Raw genomic sequence first — 11,256 nt, 5'->3', positions numbered from 1 at the left:
CTTACCGTCTGCCATGGTGCCCATACACTAGGGCTGGTGGATGCGAGATCGCACTTCGATTTCCCTTGAACCTTCCCATGTGATAAATTGCATCTGAAGTGCTTTTTCCCTCCCTCAATGTGCATACAAGCATGCGATAAATCGCATGCCCCGTGTAACCTGAAATCGGGTGATGTAATGAGGTCAGGGCCATCTGGGGGTATATAAACTGACAGATCGCACATCACATTGCAATATTATGTGCAGCGCATAATACCTTCAGATGCGGAATTCCACCTGCGTTGCCGCGCATTGTGGGACACATGCACACAATTGCACCGATGTGGTCGATATCGAATGATTGTATGCAATATCACCCTTGTGTATGGGCACCGTTATACGAATGCTAGGTACACACCTACAGATTTATCTGTCCAGTAATCTGTAATATATGGGAACAAAGGACAATTGGATATAACAGACGGATCACAGCAATTGTTTTTGTAAATTTTCCAGCATTATGACCCCCACACGCAGCGATTTAGGGGCATTTTCTAAGCAATCTGACTTAATTTGTCTAGATTGCTTAGAAAATGCCCCAAAATCGCTACGTGTGTAGGGGTGATAGCGATGTGCGGCCTTGTGTGACGCCAGCGCTGGGGGATTAAGAACCAGTATGGTATATGGTGAAGTGTATACAGCCTGGTACTGGTATATAGTTATTTATTTATTTATTAACAGTTTCTTATATAGGGCAGCATATTCTGTTGCGCTTTACAAAGGAGACAGTAGTACAACAAAGAGGGTATTTACAGACAGTCAAAATATAGGAGGGCCCTGCTCGCAAGCTTACAATCTATAGGAAAATAGGCATTGATACATAAGGGACGAGATACTCACATCATGGGTGACATTCTATGGGATGAGAGAATGTGACTTTTGCGAGTTTTTCCGCAAAAACGGACGAAATCGCATTTTTTTCCATTTTCGCATATTTAATGAGCTGCGAAAATGTGAAAAAAGTGCGATTTTGGCCAACAAGTTGGACACACTGGAAATGCGATGGCTGCTTTTCGCAGCACATCGCATCCAGATGTTTTCACATGAAAAAGTATACAAATCGCATATTTAATGGTATGCGATTTGTATAAAGTGTGACTATAATTCGCCCAAAAATCAGACCAGGTTCTGATGGGCGAATTAGCCAGAACCCTGCACAGATCGCAATGATCTGTGCAGGGTTCTGGTGTAAAAAAAAAATTAAACAGTTAAAATTTAAAAAAAAAAAACAGCGCGGGGTCCCCCGCACGAGCATAACCAGCCCCGGGCTCATTGAGCCGGTGCTGGTGACATAAAATCAGGGTCCCCGACAAATAGGGGTCCCCTTGATTTAATGAAACCAGCACCAGGCTCAAGGTCCGGTGCTGGTTCCCGAAATACAGGGGACAAAATGACTAGGGGTCCCCCGTATTTTAAGAACCAGCACCGGACCCAACCAGCCAGCAGGATAATGCCACAGCCGGGGGACACTTATTATATAAGGTCCCGCGGCCAAAGCATTATCCCCCTGGCTGGTCAGCATGGGCAGGGGTCCTGGGGAAGTGGGGACCCCCCCAATGAAGGGGTCCCCCCCCTCCAGGACTTACCAGCCCATGCTGAAAGTCCGGGGCTGTCCCCGATGCCCCTGGGCGGTGGGCATCGGGCTGATGGATAGTGTAAAAAAATAGAAGTAAAACTATTGATTACTACTGTAGAACTATGAGTCCCAGCAAGCCTACCCCGCATGCTGGGACTTGGAGAACCACAAGTCCCAGCATGCGGGCCATTAAAGGGCCCGCTGGCACTTGTAATTCTACAGTACAAAAAATAGTTAAATAAAACACACTGACACCCTGAAAAATAAAAGTTTAATATACACATAACACACACACTGATACTTACCTACCTTGAGCCCGTAGGTCGGTCCCTGGGTCCGGGCTCCGGGGCTCCAGGGCTGAAGAGTCCGGTTCCGGGGCTGGTCCTGGGGTTCCGGGGCTCCAGGGCTGAAGAGTCCGGTTCCGGGGCCTTGATCCTGGTTCCGGGGCTGGTCCGGGGTCCTGGGCTCCAGGGCTGATGTCTCCGGGGTCCAGGATCCGAAGAAGTCCACAAGGGTACCTGAGGAAGGAAATCCTACTCACCTGGTCCCCGGCGACGACATCGGCATCCTCTCCGGCAGACGCGCTGCTCCCGGCTGCTGTGGTACCCGCTCTCGGACTGAAGAGGCGCAGAGATGTTTCATCTTCCGCGCCTCTTCTCAGAATGATTCCATTGGCCACATAGCGGCCAATCAGGAGCCGAGAAAGTCGGCTCCTGATTGGCCGCTAGGCGCCCAAAAGAATCATCCGGAGGAAAGGTGCGGAAGATGAAAATCTCTGCGCCTCTCCAGTCCGAGAACGGGTACCACAGCAGCCGGGAGCAGCGCGTCTGCCGGAGAGGATGCCGATGTCGTCGCCGGGGACCAGGTGAGTAGGATTTCCTTCCTCAGGTACCCTTGTGGACTTCTTCGGATCCTGGACCCCGGAGACATCAGCCCTGGAGCCCAGGACCCCGGACCAGCCCCGGAACCAGGACCAAGGCCCCGGAACCGGACTCTTCAGCCCTGGAGCCCCGGAACCCCAGGACCAGCCCCGGAACCAGGACCAAGGCCCCGGAACCGGACTCTTCAGCCCTGGAGCCCCGGAGCCCGGACCCAGGGACCGACCTACGGGCTCAAGGTAGGTAAGTATCAGTGTGTGTGTTATGTGTGTATTAAACTTTTATTTTTCAGGGTGTCAGTGTGTTTTATTTAACTATTTTTTGTACTGTAGAACTACAAGTGCCAGCGGGCCCTTTAATGGCCCGCATGCTGGGACTTGTGGTTCTCCAAGTCCCAGCATGCGGGGTAGGCTTGCTGGGACTCATAGTTCTACAGTAGAAAACAATAGTTTTACTTCTATTTTTTACACAATCCATCAGCCCGATGCCCACCGCCCAGGGGCATCGGGGACAGCCCCGGACTTTCAGCATGGGCTGGTAAGTCCTGGAGGGGGGGACCCCTTCATTGGGGGGGTCCCCACTTCCCCAGGACCCCTGCCCATGCTGACCAGCCAGGGGGATAATGCTTTGGCCGCGGGACCTTATATAATAAGTGTCCCCCGGCTGTGGCATTACCCTGCTGGCTGGTTGGGTCCGGTGCTGGTTCTTAAAATACGGGGGACCCCTAGTCATTTTGTCCCCTGTATTTCGGGAACCAGCGCCGGACCTTGAGCCTGGTGCTGGTTTCGTTAAATCAAGGGGACCCCTATTTGTCGGGGACCCTGATTTTATGTCACCAGCACCGGCTCAATGAGCCCGGGGCTGGTTATGCTCTGGCGGGGGACCCCGCGCTGTTTTTTTTTTTTTAAATTTGCGATTTCCTGCAAACGTGCGATTTTCAGACATGAAAATCGCACATTTTCAGGACTAAACACATCGCACCTATTCGCACTATTTGGCCCGTTTTTCGCATCTCATTAAGTATGCGAAAAACGGGCCAATCTTGCGATTTTAAAAAGGGCGAAGTGGTGCGATAAAAAAAACGCGCATTTATCACATCCCATAGAATGTCACCCAACATTTCATAAGATGTGACATAAGATGTGCGAGATACTGTATTCTTTATTGCATCGATTCCACCAGAATGCAAGGTTCTGTGACTGGTTCTGGAATATGATAAGCTGCCTGAAGAGATGAGTTTTTAGGGAACGCTTATCGGTTTGGAGACTGGAGGAGAGTCTTATTGTGCTTGGGACGGCATTCCACAGAGTGGGTGCAGCCCAAAGAAAGTCCTGCAGTCGGGAATGAGAGCGAGTAATGAGTGTGGATGAGAGACGCAGATCTTGGGAGGAGCGTAGAGGTCATGTTGGATGATATTTTGAGACAAGAGAAGAGATGTATGTTGGTGTAGTTTGGTTTATGGCTTTGTGTGTAAGTAAAAGATTTTTGTATGGAATATGGTAGAATACAGGTAACCAGTGCAGTGACTGACAGAGTAGCTTTGTACACAAGGAACGTCTGGCTAGGAAGATTAACCTTGCAGCTGCATTCATGATGGACTGTAGTGGTGAGAGTCTGTATTGGGGAAGGCCAATAAGGAGACTATTGCAATAATCAATGCGTGAGATGATGAGAGCAGGGATTAGAGTTTTTGCAATGTCTTGTGTAAGGTAAGGGCGAATTTTAAATATGTTTTTTAGGTGCATGTGGCATGATTTTGAGACACATTGAATGTGGGGAACAAAGGAAAGCTCAGAGTCAAGGATAACACCAAGGCAACGAGCTTGAGAGGTAGGAGTGATTGTCATCTTCTCAACAGCGATAGAGATATCAGGTTGGTAACTACTATTTATTGGCGGAAATATATTTAATTCTGTTTTTGAGATATTGAGTTTGATGTGGCGAGATGACATCCAGGAAACAGCAGAAAGGCATTCAGAGACATGGCTCAATACAGATGGGGACAGGTCCGGTTAGGATAGGTAGAGCTGAGTATCATCCGCATACAGATGATACTGAAATCCAAAGAAGCTGATTAGTTTGCCAAGAGAGAAGGTATAGATTGAGAAAAGCAGAGGACCTAAAACTGAACCCTGAGGTACTCCAACTGAAAGAGGTAGCGAAGAGGAGGTAGAATCAGAGAAGCGAACACTAAAGGAGCGATTAGATAGGTAGGATGAGAACCAAGAGAGGGCTGTGTCTTTAAGACCTATGGATTGTAGTGTTTGTATGAGAAGTGTGTGGTCAACAGTGTCAAAAGCAGCAGAGAGATCTAGAAGAATTAGTAGTGAATAGTGGCCTTTAGACATAGCAGTGACCAGATCATTCACAACTTTAGTCAGTGCTGTCTCTGTGGAGTGTTGGGCACGAAAGCCTGACTGATGCGTGTCCATTAAGATGTGCGAGTTAAGAAAGTGTGTGAGGCGAGTGTAGGCAAGTCTCTCAAGTAGTTTGGAAGTGCATGGATGTTGAGAAATTGGACGGTAGTTTGAGAGAGAGCTTGGATCAGAATTCTGTTTTTTTTTTCAGAATCGGAGTAATAACTGCGTGTTTGAACAATGAAGGAAAAACACCAGTAGAGAAAGAGAGGTTACAGATTTTAGTTAAGATTGGGATGAGCACAGGAGACAGAGGAGAGGTAGTAGAGTGGGAGGAAGAGAAAAGTGCAGATACTTCATCTTCATTTGTGGGATCAAATGAAGTAAATGCGTCAGAGGTCTCAGGTATGGAATTGAGCATATCACCAACTGAGTTGGAGCATACCAATTCATCTCTGATCTTGTCAATCTTATCCCTGAAGTAGGAAGCAAGATCTTGTGCATGGATAGTGGCTGGTGGCTTGGGTGAGGGAGGGTTGAGAAGGGATTTAAATGTATAAAAAAAAGACGTTTCGGGTTAGAAGCTTGAGCAGAAATGAGAGTTTGGAAATATGTTTGTTTGGCAGTTTCCAGGGCATAACTATAGGACTGGTAGATATTCTTATATGTAAAGAAATCCATTGGACTGCGAGATTTATGCCATTTACGCTCAGCTTTTCGTGAGATATTTTGTAGGTGTCTCGTTAATTTAGAGTGCCACGGTTGGCATCTAGGCCTACGTGGAGTGTGGTGGGTAACTGGAGCCACTTCATCCAGGGCTGTTTTGAGGTTAAGGTTTAGGTGTGATACCGCCATCTCAGGAGTAGTGAATGCAGAAATAGGAGCAGGCTGTTGTTGCAGAGAGGAGGAGAGCACTTGAAAATTAATATTTCTGCGGGCTTGGGGTGGATTAAATGATTTCTGTGTTTTTGAGTTAGAAGTACTAGAGGACAGCATGTAATGTGTATACAGCCTGGTATATGGTGATGTGTATACTGCCTGGTATATGGTGATGTGTATACTGCCTGGTATATGGTGATGTGTATACTGCCTGGTATATGGTGACATGTATACAGCCTGGTATATGGTGATGTGTATACAGCCTGGTATATGGGGATGTGTATACTGCCTGGTATATGGTGACGTGTATACAGCCTGGTATATGGTGATGTGTATACAGCCTGGTATATGGTGATGTGTATACAGCCTGGTATATGGGGATGTGTATACAGCCTGGTATATGGTGATGTGTATACAGCCTGGTATATGGGGATGTGTATACAGCCTGGTATATGGTGATGTGTATACAGCCTGGTATATGGTGATGTGTACACAGCCTGGTATATGGTGATGTGTATACAGCCTGGTATATGGTGATGTGTATACAGCCTGGGGTATATGGTGATGTGTATACAGCCTGGTATATGGTGATGTGTATACTGCCTGGTATATGGTGATGTGTATACAGCCTGGTATATGGTGACGTGTATACAGCCTGGTATATGGTGATGTGTATACAGCCTGGTATATGGTGATGTGTATACAGCCTGGTATATGGGGATGTGTATACAGCCTGGTATATGGGTATGTGTATACAGCCTGGTATATGGTGATGTGTATACTGCCTGGTATATGGTGACGTGTATACAGCCTGGTATAGGGTGACGTGTATACAGCCTGGTATATGGTGACGTGTATACAGCCTGGTATATGGTGATGTGTATACAGCCTGGTATATGGGGATGTGTATACAGCCTGGTATATGGTGATGTGTATACAGCCTGGTATATGGGGATGTGTATACAGCCTGGTATATGGTGATGTGTATACAGCCTGGTATATGGTGATGTGTACACAGCCTGGTATATGGTGATGTGTATACAGCCTGGTATATGGTGATGTGTATACAGCCTGGTATATAGTGACATGTATACATCCTGGTATATGGTGACATGTATACATCCTGGTATATGGTGACGTGTATACTGCCTGGTATATGGTGACGTGTATACTGCCTGGTATATGGTGACGTGTATACAGCCTGGTATATGGGGATGTGTATACAGCCTGGTATATGGTGATGTGTATACAGCCTGGTATATGGTGATGTGTACACAGCCTGGTATATGGTGATGTGTATACAGCCTGGTATATGGTGACGTGTATACAGCCTGGTATATGGTGACGTGTATACATCCTGGTATATGGTGACGTGTATACAGCCTGGTATATGGGGATGTGTATACAGCCTGGTATATGGTGACGTGTATACAGCCTGGTATATGGGGATGTGTATACAGCCTGGTATATGGTGACGTGTATACAGCCTGGTATAGTGTGATGTATATGCAGCCTGGTATGTCGCACCCGGCACACACCGTATAGCGCATGTCGCACCCGGCACACATCGTATAGCGCATGTCGCACCTGGCACACATCGTATAGCGCATGTCGCACCCGGCACACATCGTATAGCGCATGTCGCACCCGGCACACATCGTATAGCGCATGTCGCACCCGGCACACATCGTATAGCGCATGTCGCACCCGGCACACATCGTATAGCGCATGTCGCACCCGGCACACATCGTATAGCGCACGTAGCACCCGGCACACATCGTATAGAGCATGTCGCACCCGGCACACATCGTATAGCGCATGTCGCACCCGGCACACATCGTATAGCACACATCGTATAGCGCACGTAGCACCCGGCACACATCGTATAGCGCACGTAGCACCCGGCACACATCGTATAGCGCACGTAGCACCCGGCACACATCGTATAGCGCACGTAGCACCCGGCACACATCGTATAGAGCATGTCGCACCCGGCACACATCGTATAGCGCATGTAGCACCCGGCACACATCGTGTAGCGCATGTCGCACCCGGCACACATCATGTAGCGCATGTCGCACCCGGCACACATCGTATAGCGCACGTAGCACCCGGCACACAACGTATAGCGCATGTCGCACCCAGCACACATCGTATAGCGCATGTCGCACCCGGCACACATCGTATAGCGCATGTCGCACCCGGCACACATCGTATAGCGCATGTCGCACCCGGCACACATCGTATAGCGCATGTCGCACCCGGCACACATCGTATAGCGCATGTCGCACCCGGCACACATCGTATAGCGCATGTCGCACCCGGCACACATCGTATAGTGCACGTCGCACCTGGCACACATCGTATAGCGCACGTCGCACCCGGCACACATCGTATAGCGCATGTCGCACCCGGCACACATCGTATAGCGCATGTCGCACCCGGCACACATCGTATAGCGCATGTCGCACCCGGCACACATCGTATAGTGCACGTCGCACCTGGCACACATCGTATAGCGCACGTCGCACCCGGCACACATCGTATAGCGCATGTCGCACCCGGCACACATCGTATAGCGCATGTCGCACCCGGCACACATCGTATAGCGCATGTCGCACCCGGCACACATCGTATAGTGCACGTCGCACCTGGCACACATCGTATAGCGCACGTCGCACCCGGCACACATCGTATAGCGCATGTCGCACCCGGCACACATCGTATAGCGCATGTCGCACCCGGCACACATCGTATAGCGCACGTAGCACCCGGCACACATCGTATAGCGCATGTCGCACCCGGCACACATCGTATAGCGCATGTCGCACCCGGCACACATCGTATAGCGCATGTCGCACCCGGCACACATCGTATAGCGCATGTCGCACCCGGCACACATCGTATAGCGCATGTCGCACCCGGCACACATCGTATAGCGCACGTAGCACCCGGCACACATCGTATAGAGCACGTAGCACCCGGCACACATCGTATAGCGCATGTCGCACCCGGCACACATCGTATAGAGCACGTAGCACCCGGCACACATCGTATAGCGCACGTAGCACCCGGCACACATCGTATAGCGCACGTAGCACCCGGCACACATCGTATAGCGCATGTCGCACCCGGCACACATCATGTAGCGCATGTCGCACCCGGCACACATCGTATAGCGCACGTAGCACCCGGCACACATCGTATAGCGCATGTCGCACCCGGCACACATCGTATAGCGCATGTCGCACCCGGCACACATCGTATAGCGCACGTCGCACCCAGCACACATCGTATAGCGCATGTCGCACCCGGCACACATCGTATAGCGCATGTCGCACCCGGCACACATCGTATAGCGCATGTCGCACCCGGCACACATCGTATAGCGCATGTCGCACCCGGCACACATCGTATAGCGCACGTAGCACCCGGCACACATCGTATAGCGCATGTCGCACCCGGCACACATCATGTAGCGCATGTCGCACCCGGCACACATCGTATAGCGCACGTAGCACCCGGCACACATCGTATAGCGCATGTCGCACCCGGCACACATCGTATAGCGCATGTCGCACCCGGCACACATCGTATAGCGCACGTCGCACCCAGCACACATCGTATAGCGCATGTCGCACCCGGCACACATCGTATAGCGCATGTCGCACCCGGCACACATCGTATAGCGCACGTAGCACCCGGCACACATCGTATAGCGCATGTCGCACCTGGCACACATCGTATAGTGCATGTCGCACCCGGCACACATCGTATAGCGCACGTAGCACCCGGCACACATCGTATAGCGCACGTAGCACCCGGCACACATCGTATAGCGCACGTAGCACCCGGCACACATCGTATAGCGCATGTCGCACCCGGCACACATCATGTAGCGCATGTCGCACCCGGCACACATCGTATAGCGCACGTAGCACCCGGCACACATCGTATAGCGCATGTCGCACCCGGCACACATCGTATAGCGCATGTCGCACCCGGCACACATCGTATAGCGCATGTCGCACCCGGCACACATCGTATAGCGCATGTCGCACCCGGCACACATCGTATAGCGCATGTCGCACCCGGCACACATCGTATAGCGCATGTCGCACCCGGCACACATCGTATAGCGCACGTCGCACCCGGCACACATCGTATAGAGCATGTCGCACCCGGCACACATCGTATAGAGCATGTCGCACCCGGCACACATCGTATAGCGCACGTAGCACCCGGCACACATCGTATAGCGCACGTAGCACCCGGCACACATCGTATAGCGCATGTCGCACCCGGCACACATCATGTAGCGCATGTCGCACCCGGCACACATCGTATAGCGCACGTAGCACCCGGCACACATCGTATAGCGCATGTCGCACCCGGCACACATCGTATAGCGCATGTCGCACCCGGCACACATCGTATAGCGCATGTCGCACCCGGCACACATCGTATAGCGCATGTCGCACCCGGCACACATCGTATAGCGCATGTCGCACCCGGCACACATCGTATAGCGCATGTCGCACCCGGCACACATCGTATAGCGCATGTCGCACCCGGCACACATCGTATAGCGCATGTCGCACCCGGCACACATCGTATAGCGCATGTCGCACCCAGCACACATCGTATAGCGCATGTCGCACCCGGCACACATCGTATAGCGCATGTCGCACCCGGCACACATCGTATAGCGCATGTCGCACCCGGCACACATCGTATAGCGCATGTCGCACCCGGCACACATCGTATAGCGCACGTAGCACCCGGCACACATCGTATAGCGCATGTCGCACCCGGCACACATCGTATAGCGCATGTCGCACCCGGCACACATCGTATAGCGCACGTAGCACCCGGCACACATCGTATAGCGCATGTCGCACCCGGCACACATCGTATAGCGCACGTCGCACACGGCACACATCGTATAGCGCATGTCGCACCCGGCACACATCGTATAGCGCATGTCGCACCCGGCACACATCGTATAGCGCACGTCGCACCCGGCACACATCGTATAGCGCACGTCGCACCCGGAACACATCGTATAGCGCACGTCGCACCCGGCACACATCGTATAGCGCACGTCGCACCCGGAACACATCGTATAGCGCACGTCGCACCCAGCACACATCGTATAGCGCATGTCGCACCCGGCACACATCGTATAGCGCATGTCGCACCCGGCACACATCGTATAGCGCATGTCGCACCCAGCACACATCGTATAGCGCATGTCGCACCCGGCACACATCGTATAGCGCACGTCGCACACGGCACACATCGTATAGCGCACGTCGCACACGGCACACATCGTATAGCGCATGTCGCACCTGGTACACAGCGTATAGCGCACGTAGCACCCGGCACACATCGTATAGCGCATGTCGCACCCGGCACACATCGTATAGCGCATGTCGCACCCGGCACACATCGTATAGCGCACGTAGCACCCGGCACACATCGTATAGCGCATGTCGCACCTGGCACACATCGTATAGTGCATGTC

Source organism: Crinia signifera, chromosome 19 (assembly GCF_055691185.1).
Source record: "Crinia signifera chromosome 19, ASM5569118v1, whole genome shotgun sequence".
NCBI classification, from domain to species: domain Eukaryota; kingdom Metazoa; phylum Chordata; class Amphibia; order Anura; family Myobatrachidae; genus Crinia; species Crinia signifera.
The sequence above is the reverse complement of the archived record's forward strand: the minus strand, read 5'-3'. Positions refer to the sequence as shown.